At 51.5% G+C, this 26,422-nt stretch overlaps 1 long non-coding RNA gene across 1 annotated transcript; it reads right to left on the reverse strand.

Moving 5' to 3' along the window:
• Positions 1-8,926: 8,926 nt before the first annotated feature.
• On the reverse strand, positions 8,927-14,235 carry LOC137160454 (uncharacterized). Its single transcript, XR_010921885.1, has 2 exons — positions 14,126-14,235; positions 8,927-9,315 (listed from the first exon to the last, which is right to left on the reverse strand). It is a non-coding gene; the product is annotated as an uncharacterized lncRNA (long non-coding RNA).
• Between the last annotated feature and the right edge of the window lie 12,187 nt (positions 14,236-26,422).

Genomic DNA, 26,422 nt, shown 5'->3' on the forward strand with positions numbered 1-26,422 from the left:
ATGGAGGCAGAGAATTGGAAAGAGGGGTTACAGCATGAGGGATGAAGACAGCTGTTTGGAAGTGAATCCATGGGATAATCCAGCTATCTCTATGCCCTGTTGCATCAAACAGCAATTTGAGTGGCTGGTAAACAAATCAAGCTGTTCAGCTGGTGACCACTTAATTTGCTCCTTGCCTCTCTAGTCTACCTGGAGTAGGGAAAAATGCTTGGAAATTGGCAGTGTTGTATATACTGTTACCAAGCTGGAGGCCCACTGACTGCTAGAAAGAAAGCGAGAAAGATTATATCATCCATGCCTAGATAATATGATGATAAGCATGTTAGATAGATAGATAGATAGATAGTCTGAATTGATTTAGGAGTGATATACTGCAAACAATCTTTTCAATGATAAAAAAAGGGGAAAGAATTAAATAAACAGTGACAGGAAACTGGGGAAAGAATAACGTTTTTTATGAGCTTGTTAACATTTGTGAAGTTAAGTAACCCTAAATTTATGCCATTAATTTGCATGTATTATGTTTCTCCCCCCTGTTGCCAGTTTATAGTCTCTGTGAAACCTTTGAAAAGTTGTGTGTTTTCCCCCTTTGCTTGTGTTAATTAACACTTATGAAATAGATTTTTTTTTTTTGCACAGCTGCTTTGCTCCACTGCTGAACTAATCGTCAAATCATCCCTATGCCTTTTTCCACAGGCCACTCCTGCTGCCTCCCCATTCACTTGGGTGTGAGGTGACCCAGGGTCTTCCAAACTGCATTGTAACCTAAATGTGCCCAGAAGCAGGAGACTCGTGCCATCATCTTTCCAGTTTGCTCCTATTGCCACACAGAGATGGAAGGGCTTTCACTGGGGTTGATCTCTGACAGATGAAGAGTTAACAGCTCCAAACCACTCATGCTATCACATTGCCATGCTGAGGCACACTGTATTTACACATTAGTAGTCACTGGGGAGCCTTAAAATTGGATTCCCAGGGGAAATCCAGGCAAAGACTCATTGAGACTCCTAATGAAACTACTGACAACCACAGCTGGGAAAAGACACTAGTCTTTGGACTTCAGCATATTCTCATGCTGGTGGTAAAGGAAGGATCATCCCCTTGGTGTTAAGGACCACTGCAAAGCCCCAGATCTGGAGCAAGCATTCAATAAATCCAGTTTCTTCCCCTCCTCCCAGGCCCTATCCCCAGAGTCCATTTTAGGGAGCTCAGCCATCCAGTTCAGGTGCTTCCCCTCCTAGGTGAGTCCTAGTATTCCCATTGCAGGCAGGCACACATTATTCCCAGAGAGCTAGCAGACTTGGAGAGACCCTTTGCTGCCTGACTCCAGCACAGAGTGTATCCGACCCATCCTCTTTGAGCTCAGCAGGTACCACAGCATGGGATTTTCTGTGCTCAGCTGGAGGGAAGTCTTAGTCCCAGCCTAATTATGCCCTGACTTTCCCTGCATGTCTCTCAGGCCCCGGTGCGACGAAGACTTTTATTAAGCAAGAAAACAGGTGTTTAGCCTGGTTATGACCCAGGCTGGGTCCCAGCGGTGCTGCCCAGCCAAACCTCCTTAGAAGCCACTTTCGCTAGGATCATGATTCTACTGATGTTCAACACTCATCCTGGTGGGCAGGGCCTGACTCGCTCCCAAGAGCCACAGCCCCTCCTTGTGCGGCTAAGGCAGAGAACAGTGGTGACACCTTTAATCATTTCACCAGCAAAGACGCTCCTCTCCCCCCGCCCCCTCCAGTCTCCAACCTAATTCTCTGCTCTCAAGGCTGTGGCAGGCATTTTATTGGTATCCAGGGGGGTCTCTGCTGAATTGGAGTGGGGGGGGGAGGAGGAATGTGAACCAGATTTCTGCACTGATATTATTACATTGCAGCATGGGGGTGTTAAGCACTGGGGAGGATACTTTCATTTACTCCCTGGCTTTCTGTTGCCGTGGCAACATGAACAATGAGTCCACACCAGGAACCCATCTGCGATGTGGTGGTAATGGGGGGGTTGGGTTCTCACTTGCTTATTTGCTTGGAGGGGAGTAGGGCAGAGTGGTGAAGAGCAGGGAGGACAAAAGTAGCGGGGATGGTGCCCTATGCAGACACCCCTCCCCCCGCGCACACACACACACACACAAATACACACCAACAACACAAATACAGACTCTGACGCAAACAGACACACGGCCTCCATGCAGACAAATGAAACCTCACTCCAGCTGGCCTGCACACCAACACACACAACACACGCACACTCACAGGCCCCGGGAATCAATACACCTGCCTGCAGATGCACATGGACACACCCTGGGGTTTTTTATTCTTGCCCTTAACTTGCACCCCCAGCCATTCTAGATTGTGACTCGTTTCACACGCTTAGACACAGAGTGTCCCAGGCTTCAAACTCAGGGCTCTGGAGCACAACCAGTGCCAGAAGGCCACCCCCGCTAGCTTAGCCAGCAGAGGGATTTCCCATCCTTAACCTGTGCCAAAAGGCAGCTGTGGCTCACCACAGCCTAGTCACTCTCCCAGGAGATGCCAAGCAGCTCACTATATGTGCCTGCTCAGCCCCCTCCCCCTCTGCTAGGCAGTTGGTGTTGCCGCGCTCCCAGTTACACCTTTCAACACCTGAAAACAGGGATCTGGCTTGAACTAACAGCAGCCTGTCCCCTAAGATGTTCCACATCTGGGAGTCAAAACCAACTGTCCCAGCCAGGAGCTGCCTCCCACATTACAGCCCTCAGTGGCTTCCCCTGCTTCCATCCCAGCATTGCTCGAACACCGAGGACCAGAATTCCCCCCACTTCCCAGGCGGGCACATCACAGACACAGCCTTCCGACCCAGGGGAAAGGATCGGGCGACCCTCTGGAGCCCAGCAGCACACCGCCAAAGGGGGGCGCTGTAGACCAACGTCAAAGGCTGCTTCGTCTCCTGGCCCCCTGGCACCACAGTTCTCCCAGCCTAGGCCATGTTGGGGGGTGAAAGAGCTTGGTCTCCCTCATGATAGGCAAGAGCAGTAAGACTCAGAGCACCCATCTTGGTCTGCAGCCCTTCCCAGCCGGCCCTGGGAGAGCAAGCAGAGCCGTCAATTGAATCCCCCTGTCCTGCGTTCCCATGCTGCCTTTGGGCTGCTCCCACTTACACTCCCTAGCCCAGAGCCCGAATGCCAACTCTGCTCCAGCCAGAGGGGAGACTGGTTCCACCACTTCCAGACCCCCTTTATGCTGCCAGATATTAAGGAGCCTTTGTGTAACTGAGACTCAGACCCCTCAGCTCAGGGTGACTCTGCCAGGGGCAGGGTTCCCGTATGGGGCAGTGTGTGTGGTGGAGAAGGAGGCACAGCCTGAGCAAAGCTGGAGACCAAATTCCCTTCAGGCCAGCAGAGCAATGGCCTGGGGGTGGGGGGTCAGGCCTTGGGGGAGCACTGCATATGGAGGGAAGGGAACTACAGAGAGGATGCCCCACTCAAGCCGGCAGAGGGCAAGAGGCCTTTGCAAGGCAGAGCCAGGGTTTGTTGTGGCTGGCACAGCATTGTGTGTGTGTGTGTGTGTGTCGGGGGCGCTGCCTCCTGTCCACCTTGCACCCACGGGGCTTTAGACTCCCAATTAGGCTCCTGGCTGCCTCACATCCTGTGACTCCAACTCTCCATCTGCTCAATTAAAAAAAAAAACCCACAGGAAAGGAGAAAAACAAACACTTAATTTCTAATCTCATCAGTCCTCTTGCTAATTAGCACCCTCAGAGCTCAGGCACAGGCTTCCTGTGATACTGTGGGGCCAGTAATGACCCCCGACCTGCACTCACATATGTAGGGAGAGGAGGGAGGGGGTCTCTAATTCTTCCAAACAGCATCCATCCGGCAGAGGCCAAAGGAGCAGGGTAGCCTTGTTTACTGTTGTTTTGAATTTACTTTCATGGGCTCTCTCTTTTTTTTTTTTTTAAGAGAGAGAATGGGATTCTGGGGCGATGCCCCTCCTTGGGAGGATCCCCCGGGGTATGCGGGCAGGATGGGTTTGGAGTAGAAGAGAGGATTGGAGTGGATTTCGGGCATTGATCCCATCCTGAGCATATCCTAATTTGTGCCTCCCAGATTCTCGCCAGTGGTAACGAAGGGCTCCGTTCAGAACACTAAATAGGGAGAGTGCTTCAGAGGCAGCAGTCTGTGGCATGCTCTCTAACGGGGGGGTCATGGGGAAGGAGACAAGAGGGGGTGTTCTCTGCTCATCGAAGGAGTTTTGGCTGCTATCGCTGCAGCTGCGGAGAAGGCTTTTCCTCCATCCCTGTTCCCCATCTCCCATGGCAACTCTAACATGGCAGCAAGCAAATGGCAGGCACCTGGTGTGTGCAGCCCCCCACCAGCCCAGCCAGCCGGGCGGGGTTTGGGACCAGGCATGAGATGCCAGGGGATTAATTACAGAAGATAGCTCCCTACTCGTCTTGGAGCGATGGGGAGGCAGAGGAGAAAGAGGGAAGGAGACAGAAAACACTGGAGAGGACAGAGAGAGGAGGAGGAGGAGAAAGAGCGGTAAGGAGTGAGGACAGGCAGAGTGAGAGAGAGGAGGAGAGAGATGGAAGATGAGATGGACCACAAGTGCAGGAAAGAGAGGAAAACAGCGAGAAGAGGAGACACTCAGAGAGGCAGAGAGAAGAGGCTGAGACTCAGTTCTGCTCATGCCAACTGGAGCAGGTCACACGGAGTGATGAGTAACCTTGGTTCCCCAGGCAGCTCCTGTATTTTGTGGAGCAAGTAGCCGCCTGACCCTGCTTTCCTTATTCACCAGAGTTCGGACAAAGTGCTCTTAGCCCCTGGGTCATCCGCAAGCTGTGCACTCTGACTCTTCCCTGGCAGGACTGTGTGACTGGTTGGTTGCCGACATCACCTAATGTTGTTTCTGCTCACTGACTGGATGACTGAAACGTTTCCAACAGAACAATAGCAAGCAATGGATTCAGCGCTTTCTGCACAACCGTTTGTGCAACTTCAGGGACTCGCGGCATTTTCACAGACACCTGGCGCTCATCCAAATACTGATGACTAATGAGTTCTACAAATCAGAGCAAGCACAGCTGGTGGGCACATCAGCTTGTCTATTTAGGCACCCATCTGACCCTCACCAGAGCATCTAAGCACTACCCAACATCCCTGGAAGGAGGAGAAGCATGAGTATTCCAGTTTTACAGATAGGGAGCTACGGGATGGGGTGGATTAAGTGACTCGCCCAAGGCCACACAGGGAGTTTGTGGTTGAACTGAAAACTGAACCCAATTCACCTGATCACCAGTCTAGGGCTCTCGCCACTAGACTAGACCATCCTTCCTAACCTAGGAAAGCTTCATGAAACAGCTCTGGTGGTAAGTATCACAGGGCTAAGCACTATTAAACAGGCACAGAGTTAGACAGAGAAGGAGAAGAATCAACAGAGAACTAGGGACAGAAGGCCATTCCTGGAGAAAGAATGAGTAGGAGAGATGAGAGGAAAAAAGCACAACTTCCCATTGTCTTCAATGGGCTTTGGATCAGGTCCAGAGAAAAAGAGAGACCAAGAGACAGAAAAGGAGGAGGTGGAGAAGAGGTGATGTGAGCAAGGGAGAAACAGAAAGAGATGAGAACTGACTCAGACAGAAAGAGAAGCGAGCACAGAGACGGAGACTGACTGACTACATGCTGTTACCGAATAGCCCACAGTGACTCACGGGACAGAAATACCAACTGGCCTAGACTAGCCCAGGGCGGCTCACGAGCAGCTCTTGTTGACTTGTGGGGGAGGCACACTGTATTCTGATGGGCCACCCAGGACCTCGAATGTGGCCACGCCAGCCCAGTGCTATCCTGCCGCCACCTTCTAGGGAGGCTGGGTTGGATCCCCTCAGGGTGTCAGAGGGCCTCACTGCATTGGAGCCAATGTAATTTACCCCTGCTGAGGATCTGGCCCATGCCACCTTGGTAGCCCTGGGGCATCAGTTGCTCCCTTCCCAGGCGTAGCCACTCACTTGCTGCCACGGCCAGCCCTAACTTCCCTTGTAACCTCTGTGAATTCAAATCTCTGGCTTTATTAAAAAATCCTCATATTTCCTTAGAGCCAAATCTCCCAGTTAAGGGGTCTGAGCTGGTGACAAAGCCGCAGTGTGCTAGGAACCCGGCGGCCTGCCCCGCCACCCCTCGCTCCCCATTGCTCAGCACCACACCATTAGCAGCCCAATTCTCTCCTTCACGCACAATGGTTCATCCCTGCCCTGGCTCCAGCAGCTGCTACAACAAGTGCCCTCCCTTTGGGGAGGCTCCAGGATTAGCCAGTCTCTCCCTGTCCCTCCCTCCCTTGCTTTCTCTCCTCCCCTCCCCCATCCCTTTCTCTCTCTCTTTCCAGAGACAGCACCCCAACGCATCCACCCACTGATGGGGGAGGACTGTATCAGGGACAGGACAGCCCTGCCTCTCAAGAGACACTTGGCACCCCAACACTTCCCTCATAGGGCACTACCTACTGCCCCAGCAAACGGTATCCCCCAGACCCCTGCAGCAACACCCCTCCGGGGCACCAGGAGGCAGGGTGTTCTGGAGCAATGAGCATGGTCTAGGACAGCGGTTCTCAACCTTTTTTTCCTGAGTACCACTCGGGCCAGGTACAGTCGGGTCAAGTGACTGTACCCGACCCGAGTACCACTCGGGAAAAAAAAGGGAGGGGACTTGCGGCGGGGTTTCGCGGCGGCGGGAGGGATTTCCAGCGGGGTTTCGCGGCGGCGGGGAGAGACGGGCGGCGGGGTTTCATGGCGGAAACAATACCCGCCGCCGAAACCCTTCCGCCGTTTCCCCATTTTCGGCAGCAGAGTTTCGCAAGGGTGGGTGGGAGGCCCCATCCGGCGGCGGCGGATTCAGCGCCGCGCGTACCACCCAGCCCTCCAGTAAGTACCACCGGTGGTACGCGTACCACCGGTTGAGAACCGCTGGTCTAGGAGTCAGGACGCCTGGGTTCTACTCCCATTGATGCCACCATCTCACTGTGTGAGTTGGGCAAGTCACGTCGCCTCCCTATGCTACCTGTTCAAGGTGGGTATCACTCCCCGGCACCACTGAGGGGTTGTGTTGCGAAGGCTAGCGTGTGTCTGTTCAGTGCATTGCAACAGGCAAAGCGCTACCTATGTGGTGAGTATTGTTGCTACAGGAGATGGGCTCGCCCAGGAGTGACTCATAGGACCCCCCAGGTGCTCTGAAAGGAAATACTGTGCTGAGCTATACAGGGGACAGGGCACCTTCACCCATCCCTGCAGGGGGGCAAAGCATCTTAACCCATTCCTCGCAGTACACTCCGCATGACCCAGGGGATAGCACCAGTGGCACAGAGCTCCTGCCACCTCCCAGTGGGCAGCACCCAATTCTCTGCTCCCTGGACTCTGCCTGGTTAGAAATCTCTCTTTCCCTGCCTCTGCCTGGTGAGGGGAGCTCTCTGCATCAACAAATCCTCCCTGATCTCCCAGCCAGCTCTCCCAGCCTGGAGAGGAGATAAAGATCTTTGAAGTGGGATTGAAGCTACTCCTCCACTTGAGAACACCCCACTTAAGGAAAAGCCTAGGTGCCTTAACCTGCATCTCTGCACACAGCACAGCACGTCAATAGCCAGTGAGGAGTTAGGACAGAAATGACAATGGAAGGGAAGGGACGGAAACCATTCCCACCTTCTCCCTGCAGGGAATGGCCCCAGCTGCTGAAAATCTTTCAATGGAACCTTGTGCCTCTTTGTCACCCCCCTTCCCTGCCTCCTTCTGTAAGCTATTGAAACCCTTGCTCTCCTGACTCCGGCAATGTTGCCGTGGCTCTCCCACCTGCCAGCTCTGGCAAAGAATGCAAGTCATCCTCCTTGGGCCCAAATCTCCAAGGTACCCCCACAAATGCAGCTGGGAAAGGGGCAGCGGCTACCGTTTTACATCTGCCTGACCATTTGGCAAGTGCATTTTCCAGGGCAAGGTGAGAATGCAGGTTCCTGTGGAAGGAGATTGCTCTGTGTATACTTGGGTAGCGCATATATCTGTACAGCATGTACGTGGGTGGCCTCTGCGTGGGCCCCCATGAGTGCCTTCACGTGCATCAGAGATTGCAGGGGCACTTACCTGCAATCTTGTTCTCAGAGTTGGTGCACATGAGTGAATATTCATGTATGGGTGTAGGAGAGCGTATTAGCCTATGTGTGAGCATGTGTCTGCCCCAGATGGTGCAAGCTAACGTGAAGAGTGTGGAAGCACTTGTGGGCACATGTGCACATGAGTGTGATTGCTGATTCCGGTGTGCGCCTGTGTGTGCTCGAGTGAGCCCATGTTCGTATAAGCATGTTAAGCAAAGACACTTTAGAACGTGAGTACACATGCAGAGCTGTGTCTGTGAGTGTCAGTTCAGATCCATCAGAGTTTGTCTGCATGACAAGCATCACCTGTGAGCATGTGTGCACACACACGGGAGAAAGTGCATTATCGTGCGAGTGTACATAAGCGTGTGTGGATATGAACATACCTGTGTATGTATGTGTAGATCAGTGTGAATCCATGCCCAGCTGAGGGTCTGGCACACATGTGCCAGAGTGTGCACGTGTGTGTGCACATACATGTGTGTGTGTGAAACTGAGTGCAAATGCTGTGAATGACAGCACGCCAGGCCGCTGGGGAACTTTCCATCGAAATCAGCTGACAGCTGCTCCCCTGAGTTTCCTGGACACCAATAACATTTTCCCTTTCCTAATCTCCCAGATGTAAATCCATTCGCAGCAAGTGCCTAGGGACTTTTAATTCCATCGGCATTAAACTCACTAAAACCTCTATTACCAAAAGCTTTCAGGATTTTCCCCAGAATCTACAAGTCGGGTTTGTAACACGACAAACTCCTCTTCTCTGGGGCGTTTTAGAAATTAATTTGTACATTCTGAATGCCAGGATCACAATGGGACGATCTAGATACCCACTTCTGACTGTAAGCTCCAGACACTGTTATACTAGGTGTCCAGGCAGAAGCCGTTCCCAGGTGCTGTGCTGAATTACAGCAGCCGTGTCTCAGTGCTAGAGGCTCCCACATGCCCTAATATACAAGAGCAGACATGCTGCCACAGTAGCTTGGTGTTGGAGGTTCCCAGATGCTGTGAAATAGGGGAAGTGATGCTGATCTCTCTGCCAAGGGTTCCTTGCTGTTTTATATAGCAGAAGGGATGCAACTCCATCAGAGTGCTTGAGGTTCCAAACTGCTGTAACAAGGCAAAGGTGATGCAGTCTTGTCACAATGCCGCAGATTCCCAGGTACTGTAAAATAATATGCCTCAGTGATGTCTCCGGGCAGGAGGTTCCTGGATACTGTGATAAAGAGGGAAGCAGGAGCTGTGAGTTGCTCATGGAGGTTCCTAGGTGCTGTAACATAGCTAAGGTGGCATACTTCTCCCTCAGCCCCTGAGCTGCTGGGCACTATAGGATAGCAGAGGTATAGTTGTCTCTCGGACCCTGAAGTTCTTAGATGCTGTAATATAGCCGAGGTGAAGTTGCCATGTCTGAATCTCAGAGGTTCCTGGGTGCTGTAATACAGAGGTGATGCGGTTGTGCCTCAGCCACTGAGATTCAGAATCCTGTGATGTAGCTTTCTAAGCATTCCAAAGTTACCTCCAAAGATATCGGCGCCTTTAACCTCTTGAAAAGGTGAGATATTGACGCTTAGGTCTTGGCATCATGACCTGATCCCTCTTCATTTCCAGTGGAGGTAACTGAGTGACTCATCAAAGAATCAGGGAGCTCCTACAGAGCAAGGTAGTTTAGTGCATGGGATCCAAACCAGGGGTAAAGAAAGAGGGGTACAAGAAGATCCCCAGGTGCCTGTTTCCCTTTGGTTAGAGAGCTCTGAGCACAAGGGGTCCCAACACCCTGTGCCCTCGGTGGAGTGGGAACGACAAGGGGCTGTGAGTAGTCTAAGGATCCTAAGATATAAGTGTGTGTTAGAAAAAGACAGACAGAGACCAGAATCAGAGTGAGCACTTTGACCCCTTTGCTTAGCAAATTACCTTTGTCCCTGTTAGCAGCCTCGGCACCCTTAATCGGGTCTTAATGAAAACACTCTAGTCCTGGGACAATGAACATCTCGTGGACAGAGAGAGGGTGAGGTGGGGGTGTGCCGGCTTCCTAAACTAAGACGGGAAACGCAGTGACCCATCAATCATCCTCAGAACAAAACCGACCTCTCTAGAGTCCTGTTTTTCGCTTCTGGGATCCATCTGGGCTTGAGAAGCAGTAATGCTGTGATACCATTAGATGAGCTGTTCTCCCAGCATTTCTGGCCAGGACAGGAAGTGAAGGCCCTGGAAGTCTCCTAGGAAGTCTCTGTCTATGAGATTTCCATCCCAGGCTTGCAGTCTCAAGCAGCATGGAGAATTCCATTAAAAATCCAATTTTTTGAACAATCATTTGAACAGAACTCTCACTCCCAGGCCCAGATCCCCAGCTGGCATAAATCAAACTAGCAGCATTCATTTCAATGGAGTCAGGCCAATTTATGCCAGCAGAGGAGCCTGTCCCAAACTTCTTGTGGTTTGTGCCACACTGCCCTGAACACCTGTGACTTTTATACCTGACCAGGCAGCAGTGAGACAAAGCCAGAGGTTGAACAACTGTGTCCTGGTAATAAACCCAATAGCCATTATTATGGAAAAGTGGGGAACACTGGGACGACTGGATCAGACCTAAGAATAGATTTCCAGTATTCTGGTGACCAGCACCAGATGCATGAGAAGAAGGTGCAAGAAACCTGCACCTGTGGCATAATCTGTCCCCTCACTTTGGATCTCATCCTGATCACTCACAATTAGATGGGTTTCAAACTTGAAGCATGAGGTTTCAGGTCTCTTAAAGCTTTTGTTAGCATTAACTAGGATAACACTGGATATTCTTCGTATCCGTATAAAAGCCCACTCCCTTTTTTGAATCATGCTAAATTCTTGGTCTTAAAAGCTTCCTGTGGCCTTGGGTTCCTGTGACACATTGGTGCCAAATGGGAAAGAATTTACTGGGTTTTTTTCAAACAACTCCTGTCTCAGGCTTGACAAGCTCACTACACCCAATGCATCCTTTTCATGGTATTTATCCAGAAAGGGTAGCATGTGCGGTTGCTACTGAAAGGTTGTAACTTACCAATACTGTGAGATGCATATACAGGTAATGTTTAAGGAATAATCTAACTATATTGAAAATTACGCCTTTATGGTCTTGGAGTGAAAGTGAGTCACCAGGAAATAATGTGTCTTGATGATGGCCCATTCAAGCAGGGGAGAATTGTCACTCCTCCTTGGCTAGCTAAGTAAGTCACATATTGCTCAATTGTCCACGCAATTTGCACCAACTCAGAAAAGTCAGTGGAAAAACAGCAAACTATGAACACTGACACCACTTGGCAGCAAAAAGGATGACAGGACAGCGAGGGGATTGACTCGTCTGTGAATTAAGACAAAAGACTGATTCAGGATATCACAGGGTGGAGATAAACACTCGGTGCCCACTCACTGAGGAGGTACCTTGATGACTAGGGGTGCTTCATTGAAGATTGGGTCCTAGCTCCTTGTGGCTAGCAAACGCTGCAAAAGACTGAAGTTTGGGGATGAGAATTTACTTAACTAGATGGGAAAGGTAACTATGAGTAAGTGTCGGCCCTAGTTTGCATTTTATGATTTTGTTGTGTACGTAGCCATTTGGTTGCTTCTCTCTATTTGAATCTCTATTTGTTCTTACATAAATTTCCTCGTTTATCTATAATTATTGAACGCAAGTGCTGTGTGTGATATAGGAGCAGTGGACTAAGGACAAACTGCTAAACTGGGGCACACTCTCCCCTTGGGAACAGAGGTCCTGGGATTTCTCTGAGTGTCCAGTGAAAAGGGGCTGGACACCACAGGGGGACACTTTGAAGGGATTCAGAAGCTGGGGTGCATCTATAGTCAACCTGCAGGGCAAAGGCAGGGCTAGTACGGCCCAGAGAAGAGCACCTGAGTGGCTGGCAGGCTGGTTGTGTTAGGGAGCTAACACCAGTTGGCACAAGCAAGACATTCTCACGCTGCAGACTGCTGGCAACAAGGTGGCCCTGAGCCTTAGGTGCCCCAACAAGCCTCGAGAGTCTAATGATGCACTGTGTGAAAAAGTATTTCCTTTATCGGTTTTGAATTTGCCCCCTTCAGTTTCACTGCATGGCCCCTCGTTCTTGTGGGGTGGAACAGGAAGAACAGAAACTCCCAATCTACCATCTCTAGACCAGTCGCTGTTTTATAGAGTTTAACCATATCCCACTTGATTAATCTCCCTTTTAAAAGGTGAACAATCTCCGTCTCTCCTCCTATGAAAGTGCTTCTGGGATCTGAATCTCCTCGAATTCTGCACTGTTCTTTGTGAGATGGGGTGACCGGCACTGCACAGCATATTCCAGAGGAGGCTGCACCATTGATTTATGTAAAGCATAATGGTTTCTGTATTATTCTCTATCCTATTCCTTATGCATCCTAACATCCTCTTTGATTTTTTGAACGCATCGCATATTGAGCAGAAGTTTTTGTCTACAATGAAGCCAAGGTCCCTTTTGTGGGCTGATACTGTTAATTTGGAACTTTACAAGGTGCCCAAGTAGTTTAGGTCTTCTGCTCCAGATGCATTGATTTGCATTTATTAACATTGAATTTCATTTGCCATTGTGTTGCCCATTCAGCCAGCTTGGTTAGGTTTCCTGGAAGTTCCTCACAGCCCTCTCTGGTCCAGACTAACTGATATAACTTGGTGCTACCTGCAAAGGTTGCTACCTCACTACCTCTTTCCAGTTCATTAACACATTAAACAATGTAGGACATAGTATGGAACCTTGAGGTTCCCCACTCTTAATCTTCTGCCATGATGAAAACTGATCATTTAATCCTACTCCTTCATTTAGCCTCTCAGCCAGTTCATAGACTCATAGATTCTACGGTCAGAAGGGACCAATATGATCATCTAGTCTGACCTCCTGCATAATGCAGGCCACAGAACTTCACCCACCCACTCCTGTAATAAACCTCTAACCTATGAGTGAGTTACTGAAGCCCTCAAGACTTTAAGGTACAGAGAATCCACCAGCAAGTGAGCCGTGCCCCATGCCACAGAGGAAGTTAAAAAAAAAAACCCAGAGCCTTTGCCTATCTGCCCTGGGGGAAAATTTCTTCCCAACGCCAAATATGGTGATCAGTTAAACCCTGAGCATGTGGGCAAGATTCACCAGCCAGACACCCAAGAAAGAATTCTCTGTAATAACTCAGAACGCACCCCATCTAACATCCCTTCGCAGGCCATTGGCATATCTACCACCAGTAGTCAAAGATCAGGCAATTGCCAAACTAGGCTGTCCCATCATATCATCCCCTCCATAAATTTATCAAGCTCAGTTTTGAAGCCAGCTAGGTTTTTTAGCCCCTCACCCCATGCTTCTTCAATAATCTCATGTGTCAAAGGCCTTTTGAAAGTCTAAATAAATTGTCGACCTGTTCTCCTTTATCCACTGCTCTATTGACACATTTAAAGAATTCTAAGAGATTAGGGAGACTCAACTTTGCTTTGCAGGAACTATTCTGGTTAGACCCCATCAGATCATCATCTTCCAGATATGATCATCAACACACAGAGGCATGCACAAGGGGGGGCAAGTAGAGGCACAGACCCCCCTCAATAATCATCGGGGTACAGAACTCCTCCAGCCCTGGGGACAGGAAGCAAGATCCTGTCGGGATGGAAGGAGGAAAAAGTGATCTCCTGCCGGGGCGGGAGGGTGGGGGGAAGAGAAAAGTTAGCTGCTCCTAGGCCGGGGGAGGGGAAACAGAACGTACACCCCCCCGCAACAAGGGTCAAACTTACATTTCTGCTCACGCCCCGTCAGCATTTGTTTTTGTTGTTTCAACCAATTTGCCAGGTACAGCTGTAAAACTCACTGGTCTATAATTCCCTGGATCACCACTAAAGCCTTCTTTAAATATAGGTACAACATTTGCTCTACCCTCCAATCCTCTACTACCGTGGCTGTTATTAATGAGATTGCATGGTTTTGTTAGCAGCTCAGCAACTTCGTACTAAGCTCCTTCTGAACTCTTGGATGTACCATCTGGGCCTGGTGACTTACTGGATTTTAAATGATCCGTTTGTTTCAGCGCATCTTCTCCTGACACCTTCATATCTGAAAGTTCCTCATCTTTGTTACCAGGCCAAAACAGATCTGTGGTAGAAATCTCCCCAATATTCTCAACTGTGAAGACAGAAACGAGGAATCATTCAGCTTCTCAGCAACGTCCTTGGGACTGGGACACAGAGTCACTTTAGATGCCCAAAGCATTTGGAGGTGATCAGTATGGATTTCCCTGGATAACCTCCATTCCTAACCTGCTTCGTTCTCTTTACCTGCTTGGGTCTGTTGGCCTCTAATGAGCTCCTGCCTGACCCTGGCTCCCTCGCTGGAGGTTTCAGCCCAGGGCTCAGTGAAGAGAAACTGACCCGAATGCTGAGGGCTGCGTGAACTCGGGAGGAGCTGAAACCCAGAGAAGATGAAAGGGAGTAAATCAGAGAGGGAGATGAACAATGCAGAGCTGTTAGCTCCACTGATTGCCTTTCAGCTCTGTATCAGTCAAGAAACATAAAATAGGATGGGAAATGCTGGAAACTCAAATAAGTATCCCTCTCTCTCAATGACGCCACTGCTCACTGCCTTCTCATTGCTCATACTAACTTCAAAGGGCTCTGGGGTTCAGATCAGGCTAACACACACATGCCAATGCACGCATGTTTAAGAGAGACTCCCCAGGGTGCAAGCCACCAAAACACCTGGATCTCTTTGTCTGATTACCACCCTCTCCTCCAGGAAGTCAATCACGCACAAACACAAGCACATGGTCACATGCACCACATATCAGACACGGAACGAACTCCAGCATGCACATGAGGCGCACACATCTGACTGCACAAACATTCACACGCTGCAGTTCCACACAGTTGGCTCAGATCTCGCCGGACTCACCCAGCCATAATATACACAAAGACGGCCTCCATGTCTGTTCAGAGCGGGGCTCCCTGCCTCATGCTGCTCCATCAAGGATCCCCAAGTGAACACACAGGATATCTGATTGCTTTATGTTTCCTAAGGACAACACGAAGCTAGGATTTCTAAGGCTGTGCTTTGGATGTGCGATCAGTTGTTATTATGCTCCATCATCCACTGTAGACCATGATGATGTGTGTAAACATGGCTGTACCAGTGGGCCCTTGCCCCACAATGTCCCGGCCTAACTGAAGGTCCAACTTAAAGTGCACAATGTCTAAACTTAGAGTTCGGTCACTCTCAGGCTCAGCTGAATCCCTCTGCTTCCCGGCCCCTGCACGGATTCTCTTGAACCACTTCTTCCCCAGCAGGATTCCTTCCCTGCTTCCTGTGGCCAGGCACTCCAGCAGTTCACCTCTGAGGATCTCCCTGCTTTTTGTAGGCCATAGTTCAGGGCCCCCCCACAGGCACCTGTGGGTGTTTCCAGGCCTTTGTTCAGGGCTTCCCCCATCCCTGACAGAATCCTATCCTGATCCCTGTGGGTGCCTCAGCTTGACTTCCTCAGGCTCTTCCCAGAAGGAAACGGCCCTTGTTCCTCTCCCCAGGGTCTTCCTTCCTTCACTGTGTTCCCTTCCCAGCTCTCCCTGCTTCACCACCACAGCTAGGGTCAGTCTTTCTAATTAGGCCCCATTACCCCCCTGCTGGGGTCACTAATTAGCCAATAGCTTACCAGTGAGGCTGAGGGATAGCTGTGAAGTCATGAGCGCAGCTAGCAGCAGGTGACAGTGGTCCTACGTATTATATGGGAGCTGTCTGGAGGCAGAGAGGCATCTGTCCACCCACACTGTGGCAAATCTGTGGCCATCTAGCTGGTGCCACTCACTTCACAGTTGTCACTACGCTACACATCACGGCAACACCCTGCTCCAAAATCCCAGGCTCTGGCCACTTGAGCTAAAGGAGAATTTCCACTAGCTGTTATGGTCTTCGACGATTCCATCCAGTAAAGGGCAGCGTGAACACACATCCTAGCCACTTCATTGCAATATCAAATGTGGTGTGTGTGTTTGTTTCTTTCTCCTCTGAGTTTCACTAACCAGTTTATTTAGCTTGTTGTTTATTTGCAGCCATTTCCTTTGAGACAACCAGCAGGGACAGCAGAGCACATTAGGGAGGGGTCTGCCAGCAATGCCCCTGACCTCCATATTCAGAGCACAGGACAGAGAGCTGAACAGAAGAAGCAGGATTAAAACCAGCTGCCGGGAATCTCAGGAGATTCCCATAAACTCTCCAAGCTGGGAAGATGCCTGGGAGAGGAGCAGCCAATTGTGCAAGATTTGGATTCTCAGCCCACTCACTGCTAGTTGCATTCTTGGACGACATGACACTTTCCTGATCGCATGAGCCGGTGTGTCCAGTACACAGGCTGTTGGGTAAAATTACTGGGTGTCCGCTTCCCAACGGTGAGATTTGTGTAATGTGGGGAAAAATGGATAACTGACCCCCACGCTGGACGTCCCCACAAGGCAGTCCATGGCCTCACCTCCCTGTGGTGACATGGCTCTTTCTTTCTCTCTCTTCCTTCCTTTTCTCTTGTTCTTTACCTCTCTTGTTCTCAGTCCTTCCCTCCCTTTGCTTATATTGCTGTCTCGTCACTAAGTGTCTTTCACTCCCCTTTTCTCTCTGCCATGTAGCTCTCCACTTCCTTCTCTGTTTCACTCCCCCTCTCTCTCTACTGTGTATCTTTCTGTCTGGCTCCTTTTCCCATCACTATGCCTTTCTCCCTTTCCCCATGTTCCTCTCCCTTCCACTCCCGGTCCCTCTCTCTCCCACCATGCTGTTCTCCCTGGGGGGCGGTACTTTCTCTCCGTTTGCTAGCTCTGGGTGTGTGGCTCTGTCCCCAGGTGTATCGCGACCCCATGCTCTGTGTCCCCAGCAGCCTGTGTGGGACAGGCTTGGTGCAGCTCCAGTCCTGCCCTCTACCAGGCTCCCCTGGTGCATACACTGCGTGGCCGCTCAGTTAGACCCAGTTAAGATGCCTGCCCATCCGTCGCCAGTGGATTCCTACTCTGTTTCCAAAGTGCCGGGCCACAAACTCCCTTTCCCTCTGCAAACAGAGGCTTGAGAGACGCGCTGCTTCAGCCTTGGCACGCAGCAGTCTTCCATTGGGGATTCTCCTCCAGACCCCTGCTGCATCCCCCTGCCCAGGATGTTGTCATCTGATGCAACTGCCTGTGAGAGCAGCCGCCTCTCCTGATCCTCCCCTGCTCACCCACAGCATTCAGATTTTGCAGGCATTACGTGAGCCTCACATGTCAGCCAGTTATTGCCATCCCCATTTCACCGATGGGGAAACTGAGGCACAGAGCGGGTTTTTTTGTTTTGTTTTGTTTTGTTTTTTTTCCCCCAGGTAAGGGACTTCCCAGAGCAGGGAGCAGAACTCAGGAGTGTCTGGCCCCAGACCCACATTCATTCCATTAGTTCATGCTGTCTCCTGACTCCCTCAAGAGAACTGATTCCGGGCATCTACCTCCTACCTGACCCAAGTGGTGGGCACACACTGGAAACAGTATCCTCCCTCCTCCCCCCGACCTTCTGGTCTTGGGATAGAAAGAGAGATTGATGGTGTCCCCATACAGCCAACACCTCGATTGCTTTCCCTTCTGAGAAGTAACTGCCAAGGGGACTCCCCTCTGCTGAACTGGAGGAGATATCTCTTACCTGCCCCCCCCCCGTCAGTAGGATTTGGGGTCTTTCATGGGGCAGCACAATTTCTCTTGCTTACCAGCCCATCAGGGAATGCCCAGGGGGAGGTATATCCATGATCCAGCAAGAGATACTCTTCTCTCTAAGGTTATGTCTGTCCTGAAGGACTGACGTGGGCTCTAATACAGGTTTAAGCCAAGATCCCCCTATCATCCACACAGGAAGCCTTCAGACCTGTGCCTTCAGACACGAGTATGCCCTCAGAACATGGGGTGGCTGGCTCAGCTGGGGGCATAGTACGGGCCCACGTTCTGCTGTAGTGCACGCCTCGACCCACCCACTCTTAGGATGTAGCTAAAGTATGCGATGCAGGCTCGTGTTTGGACAGTCTGCCAATGCTATCCCAGAATTCCCAGGGCCTGCGTGTTCCAGCCCTTCTACCTCCCAACTTCCCACTTGCCTCCCATGCAACCTGTTTGCTTCAATACAGCTGCTCAGCGTTCAACACTGCACATGTTCTGCTCCACTTCCAATACAGCTAAGTCCAGCTCGTAGAAAGGCAGGGGAAAATGCCCCCCACTCAGCATTGACCCCAATACCCCAGCCTGGTGCTAGAGGACGCAGAGCTACCGAAGGTGGTGTCCACAGCCCAGCAGGAGGCAGTCATTTGACGGCCCCGGTAGCACTGGGATAGGCGATACAACATGCTTTGGTCTGCATGACTCAGGATGAGGCGCTCTTCTCGCTGAGTCATTGCCAAAGCAGTGCCCCAGGAAGCTGTGTCATTTGACCAGCACTGAATGGCTTTTGATTTTCCACCTCAGAGGGAGCTCGCTTTTTGTGACCAAAACAAATTATATCCATAGCACAGAGCAAGTCACTGCTCACTTCTACGCCCCACCCCAAAGGCCCACTCACACCCCAAACAGAGAAGAACAACAGTTTAGCAGCGCTACAGTCATCGCCCTCTGGAAGAGTGTGAACCAGAAGGGTCCGGGGGAAAAGATCGCGGGAAATATTGTCAGCAAGTGGGAAAATTCACAGACATCCCACGCATTAATGATAGCCCCTCCCATGCCACACACACAGAGGGTCTTGAAGCAGGGAAGGTAAATACTGATGGGGAAGGGATGTAATGAAGAGAAAAGCCAGAGGGGAAGGTGCCCATGATATATGGAATGAGAGCCTACCCAATGTCTTATCCATCAAATACACGTTGGAGGCAATATGTAGCTGTGTGTGTGTGGGGGGGGGGGGGGGGGGAGCTGGGTTTGCGGGGGATGTAGTGCTGTCTATGATAAGAGGAATATAAAAAGGGACTGGACTCACATAGCTTGTACACATACACACACACAGGAAATATAGCGAATTACAATTAATGGTTCATCCACCAGCAGCTGGGAGTTGAAATGAGTTCAAGATATGGACAGCCCCTCATGCAGCACGACGCTCCCAGGCACCACGCTGCGGATATCACCTCCCACGGCACAGCATCCCCTGGCGCCACCTGGGGACAGCCCCTCCTGCACCATGCTGCCCCCTAGAGCCATGCGGGGGATATCACCTCTAGCAGCACAGCGCCCCCATGCCACACTGTGGACAGCCCCCCAGCAGCACAGTTCTCCATGTGCCTTACTGGAGATGGTTCAGGCATCAGCACAGAGCCCCTTAACGTAGGGAGAGAACGTGCAGTGCCACTGTCAGGGCTGGATTAAGGCATAGGCACCACAGGCCCATGACTAGGACCCCAGCTCCTGGAGTCATGGGAATGCCTCAGCTTGCATTTAAAAAAACAATTTCTAATCCTCATGGTTAGCAGGCAGAACCATGAAAACATGACCCAAGTGTAACTGATACAGCCAGGTCTGCCAGAGTCTGCAGAGAGCCTGAAAATATAGCTTGAAAGGTGTGAACTGCTCCATGCATCTCAATGGGGAGTTAACTACAAGACCCACTGCTCTGGGGGAGCCCCCTCCCCCTCTACCAGCCCTACTGCAGCAGTGAACTCTGAGTGGCTGGAGGACATGCCTGTAGCAGGCCCAGCCCACCCACTCGAGCAGATACCTCAATTTCTGGGGAAGTCCTGGGAGGCCTCCTGCTGCCACCCCTGCTTTCGGGGAGAAGGGGACATACTACTGCCAGCCTTAAAGGGAAGGGTCCCCTACTGCCACTGCCTCGCCTCTCTGAGTGAGGGGGAAGCCCCCTGTCATCACCACTCCACATGCAGGTGGAGGTCAGGGGGAAGCCCCAATGTCACCATAAGCCACAGATTCCTCCAATCCAACCGTGACCATAGTACCCCAGCACAGCACCTACAGCAACAGGGCGCCCGCCAGTGCCACGGGGACATCGCTTTCCACACCACAATGGCGCCCCCTAGTGCCACGGGGACAGTCCCTCCAGTTGCAGGACATCCCCTAGTGCCACGGGGACATTGCTTTCCGCACCACAACGGCGCCCCCTAGTTCCACAATAGGAACAGCACTTTCAGCACCGCAACGCTCCCTGCTCCTAGTCTGAAGACCTTGGGTCTAGCCACACAGCTCCCCCTCATGCTGCAACAGCCTTTTGGGAGTAAATGGCATGAAAGACGGCAACTCAGCACCCTCTTCCTGCCCCAGTGCCATGCTAGGGACAACAGCTCCCTCAGCATGGTGCAGCCGATTGCCAAGCTGGAAACAGAGCCGCTGATATCCCTGGGTCCCACAGCTCCATGCAGGATGGGCCGTGGGACAGGCTATGAAGGATGGATCTCCACAGCAGCCCCTGGTGGCTGAGCTGGCAGATGGAGCACATCCAGCTAATGAGGGCATGACTCCCAGGAGGGTAGCACCCCCTAGCTCCCTGGGGGATAGATCAGGGTCTGGAGATGTAGGTCAGCTCCTCCAGCAGCACAGTGCCGCTCCTCATGCTGTACTGGGGCACTGGAGCCTGCCCAGATTATGAAGCACAGCACAACGCCCCTTCTCACTGTGCTGGGGTGGAGGGTGAAGGAGCGGGGTCTGGGTAGTAAGAGACAACACTCTCAGCACCACACCACCTGCAAAAGCTGTGCCGGGCTGCTCAGAGATGGGATGTGCCTAGGCTGTGTTAAAGGGAGGTGGGGGTCTGGGAGTCAGCACTCCTAGGTCCCATGCCCAGCACTGAGAGGGAAGTGAGGTCTAGCGAGTTGGAGCAGGCAGGACTCAGAGTCAGGACTCCTGGGTTCTATCCCCAGCTCCAGGAAGTCTCCCAAGACCAGTCTGGTGTTGTAAGAGATGGAGCTCACACAAGTGACGGAGGACACGAGCCCGAATGCTATGCTGGGGTGCGGAGAGCTAGAGAGCACCTGAGTTTAGATGGACAGTATCCTCCGAAGCCCAGTGTCTCCCACCGCCCAATGCCATGCTGGTACAGCACCTCCTGCAGTGCAACAGCCCTCAATACACTGCCGTGAGATGCATCTCCAGCAGCCAAGTGCACCCCTATCATCATGGTAGGGTGCAGAGGGACAGAGGGTGGCTGCACCACGCACTGCACCCGACCTCGTTGCCAAGCAATGTAAAAATCTCTGTCCCTTCCACAGAGAAATGGGGGGGAGCGAGGGGGAGACAGATGAAGAGAGAGAGGCGGGCATGGGGAGGAGGGGAGAGATAGAAAGCTCCGGATTACATGCAGCAAACCTGCACAGCTTCCTCCTACAGATTTCTGCGAGACCCTTCCCGTGCCATGCATGCATGGTTGCGATCCGGGTGGCTGCAGCCCCTTACCAGGTATCAGTTTAAGCATCGATTCAGTCAGCGGTGTTGCAGAAACCCAGCCTTCCCACCTGCCCCTCTGGGGACCGAGTGACACAGAGAGAGAGAGAGAGAGACAATTCCTTACCTCAGCGTGCTGTGCTTTCAATGCCCGGGTGTGTGGAAACAGGGGCAGGTAAATCCGCACCCTCTCCCTCCCTTCAGAGCTTCATAACAGACTGTTTCAATCACACAGTGGAGCAGGCGGTGGCTCGTCGCGCCGGCTCTTTGATGGACCGAAGCTGCCACAGTTTCACTGCGAAAGTCTTCGCCTTCTGCAAGGAACGGGGAGGGAAAAAAAACCAGCTAAGACTTGGAGGGGATAGTCACTTCTTTCTTAGGTTTCCAATGGCAACCGAATATACCACAGATGAATATCCAGAGAGAGAGAGTGTGTGTGTGTGCATGTGTGTGTGTGTGTGTGTGTGCGCGCATGAGAGAGAGAAAGAAGGAATGATATGCACAGCTGCTGAGTCCACAGGCAGTGCGGGGTGTAGCCTAGCAGGGGCATGTCAGCGATCATGGGCAGAGATAAGCGGACATAGATAGAGGGACAGACAGACTGTCTGAGGGGAAGAGCCTTGAAGCATGAAGGGAAGCATGGCCTCTATCCTAAGGACAGAGCAGTCCCACCAGAGCCAGGAGTGAGCCAGCACTGGGCGGGAACAGGGAGGGTCTTCTGCCTAATCCCCACTGGGCCAAAGTAGGGCTATACCCCCATATACACACGCACACTCACAATCCCACACACACACACTGCATTCACAAACCCCACACACCAACTTACTGTACACATGCACACCACCCTGCACACACTCCACACACACAGTCTCACACACCAACTTACTGATACACACATACCCCAAACCCAGCCCCATACACATACAAGTCCCACAACCTCACACACAAACTTACTCCTACACCCCCCACCCACACACACAAACTCATACACCAACCTACTCACACACACACTTACACTCACACCACCCCACACATCCCATACACCAACCTACTCAGACATATACTCCACCCCTAGACACACGCAGCACCCACACACAGCCTCACACGCCAACCTATTCATACACACACATACAAACTCAGACCTCCACCCACAGAAGGAGAGGCTCACCATTTCTCTCACGCATACACAACCTGCCCACCCCATCGCAAAACACACAGAGTCCTGTACACACAGACAAACATATGCTGTCTTTCAGATACTCATCGCACAAATGTTCATGCAAACTACACACAAACATACACCACCACACAAGCATGAATATACATCACACAAGCCCAAATACACATTAACACAACTCTGCATAAATATTTTTGATCAAATACACCATCACACAAACATACACCATGAGACAAACAAAGACTACACACACAACACCAACACACCCCACTCCATGCAAAAAAGTGACATTCTCCAAATAGTGGGTAAATAGGAACTTTGTCTGGAAATCAACATCAGGCTCTGTACACTCTCACTCTCAATTTCTCTCTCTCTCTCTCTCTCCCACACACACACACTCTTGCTCCTAGTCAGCTTTGATTCTGTCCCTCTCTTTGTATCCTTTTATTCTGGGTCTGTCCTCTTCTCCAGTGCCCCAGCACTGTCCATCTCTTTGTCCACTCATACATACTGCAGCTCAGTGGTTGAGCATCTGGAGGAGAAGAATCCTACATACATTTGCACTCCTCCCTCCCTCCTTCTTCCATCCTCTTTTCCATTGGCATTGGATGGGCATAATTTGCATGCATAGAAGAGTGTGAGGTCCCACCAGCCCAGAGTGCTGTGAAATTGGCTAATAGCGGCATCAGGGGACGTGACTGCAAAGTCTAAACGCAGTGAAATAATGCGTAAACTCTAATGGAAGATAGGGGCTTGGAGGGGAGGGTGACAGTTTCTTCTAGGTCAGAGTAGGGACAGAAAGACAAGGGAAGGGTGGGTGAGGGTGGCAGAGAAACTCAGGCAGGCCGGACATCAGGGACATCAAGAATAGCAATCTAGAAGGCCTGATAACATGCATGGTAATATCACTGCATGATGTTCAGAGTTCATGACGGTGAGTGAGCAGGGCTCTGCATGAGGTCAAGTGTGTGAGTGTGTCAGTGGGTCGTTAGAGCAGAGAATACCTGCCTGTGTGTGCATATGTGACTGCGCATGTATGATGTAGGGGGTGTCAGGTTGGGGGTGCATGTGAATGTGCACGGATTGGTTCACGGGGGGAACGGGGAAGGAGCACATACAGTGTCCGGGTTTGGGTTTGTGGCAGGCTGTTCATGTGCTATATGAGTTTACGTCTGTACAGTGTGTGTGTGTGTGTGTGTGTGTGTGTGTGACTGTATGGCTGGCATGGGTGTGAATGGGTTTGTGTCTGTCCGGAGGATGTGTGTGTCCTGGGACCTGTACAGGATATGTCTGCATGTGTCGGTGTGAGCCCAAGAGTCCAGCGCGGCCCAGGCATAAACAGGCAATGAAGTCAGTGTTCTCGTACCTGCCCGCCCCGGTCGGGGATCTCACCCTGTGTGCCTGTGGGAGGATGCACAGACAGCACAGACAACCCTGCAACCTTTGCTCAGGCAAAGCTCTCCCTGAAGTCAATGGCCCAGCAGTTCCTGGGGGGGTCATGCTGGCTCAGGCACGGCAGTGGCCCAGCAGCTCACACTACGGCACACGCTGCGCCGTCCTTTGGAAAGGTGAAGTGCTGTGCACTACACCAGGTCTGTGGAGGAGGAGAGGGGTAGGTCCTGCCCTCTCCCAACTCCAGCCTGGTAGACCAGAGGAGTCCCTGGACTGGGAGAGAACAGGCCTTTGCAGGGCTGGACACAACCCAGCCCTAGTTTCAACAACTCCCCACCAAGGCTGGCTTGCCAGTGACATCAGTGAGTGCTTTCCCTCAGCAAGGGCTCAGGAGAAATGGAGGAAGACCCTCAAGAGATGGTCCTCAGTGTGTGTGTGTGTGTCTGCTCTTACCAGCACAGACACCACTGATTCACACACAGTCATCAACACAGTTACTGAGACACACAGACACTCTCCTCCACTAAGCTACCTTGCCAACACAAAACACACCTGGCACCACGCTCCCACACCTTCTCACACTCCTAAACACACACCCCTCCATAGAGCTCCTCAGCTCCCACGCTCCTCCCTTCCTCCTCATACGCACTCCCCAAATACAGACACCGGTTCTGATCCCGCTTGTGCCACACCACAACAGGGGATAGAGAGAGGCCTGGGGGACCCCCACATTCACCCCCTCAGCAGTACCAAAACGGACTCCCCCTCTCCATGTGACGCCAGCTCTCAGGAGGAACCCTCTCCTCACCCCCTAACCAGCAGGGGAACCACAGTGCTGAGGATTTGGCTTGCGGTGGGTATCCTTGTCTCCCCCTCCTCACGTTCCCTGCTAACATCTCTCTTGCATTACAGGTGATAAATAACGCAGGGTGCAAGACAACACTTCATTGTAGAGGACGGCAAGCCCGTGGTTCCGGAACAAAACTGACACATGCAGCCCAAACTGGTGGCTGATGCTGGAGCCCATTATAGCCACAGCAGAGCTGACAGCTCTTCCAGTGAAAGCGCTGTCGGAAAGGCACTTTACGAGGGCTCTGTAGTCCGTGTTTCTTGCAGTAGCAGGGGGAAGGCCTCTCTCATACAGGCAGCAAGAATCTTCAGTTCTGTGCTAAGCATATAGGATCTTCATATAGGATCTCTAGCTCTGTGCTAAGCACTGACATGAGTTGCCAGTGGAGCTGGGAGCGGTCACCCTAAACCTGACCTCCTTGCCATCTGCCTTTGGCTTCATGGCACAGCAAAATCACCTTGGCTTGTTAAACAACGAATGAAAGAGAGAGAAAGCGCATGTGTGTCTGAACGGTGTGTTTGCAGGACGGCAACTAATGTGTGTTGTCTTGTGTGTGTGTGTGTGCATGTTTGTGTGGTGTCTGACACATGCACACGCACACACATGCACTCATGCACAAGTACCAGCAATGTTGTGCATGAGTATTTGTGTAGGAACAGGAGAGGGGACAGGTGTATAACTTGTGTATGGCAGGTGCATCTGTGAATGTTTTCTGTATGTGTGTAGCCTCTGCATGTGTGTGGCGTCTGTGGGGATCTCTGGGTAACATGTGAATATGTTCTGTATGCATAGCTCCTCCATGAGCATAGGGATGTGTGTGTAGCCTGTGTGTTCACATGGTGTTTGTGTTCTGTGTGCATGTGAATATGTTCTCTACGCATAGCACCTGTACGAGACAGCTGATTTGTGTGTAACTTGTGTATTTGTGTGGTGTGTGAGAATGCATTCTGTGTGTATAGCATGTGTGTGCCTGGCATCTCTATATAACTGGTTTGTGTTGTGTGTGTTTTTGTGCATGTGTTCTGTGTGTACAGCATCTGCATGGATGCCATTGTTAGGGTATCTGTGTACAATGCAGGTCGTGTGTGTCTTTATTGTGTGTGTGCATGCGGTTGTTCATAGGGGGTTCGTCTCTAAGGTGAAGCAGACACCTGGCTCTCCTCCCACTCCCTGCTTCTCCTTCCTCACCCTCCCTCCTCACTCGCTCATTCAGTGACCGTGGCGTGCTCAGCCCTGAAAATCATTCCCCTGCGCGACATAGACCAAGAAGTTCCCATCCTCGCAATCCCTGGTATGTGCCTGGAGCCCTACTCTCCCTCTGGCCTGGGAACACAACACAGACACTGTGACCAGAAGCTAGTCCGCCTCTCTTTATACTCAGACTGAGGAGGGTGGGATGGGGGGAGGCAGGTTGGGAGGACAGAGGCATGTGTTAAGAGAACAATGCTGGTCACCTGAAGGATGCAAGAAAGAGCTTTCCATGGGCTACCCAGCACCGTCCACCCCCAGAACACACGACTCCCATT

Source organism: Emydura macquarii, unplaced genomic scaffold (genome assembly GCF_026122565.2).
Source record: "Emydura macquarii macquarii isolate MOO-44397 ecotype Brisbane River unplaced genomic scaffold, CSIRO-AGI_Emac_v2 contig_2205, whole genome shotgun sequence".
NCBI lineage: Eukaryota > Metazoa > Chordata > Testudines > Chelidae > Emydura > Emydura macquarii.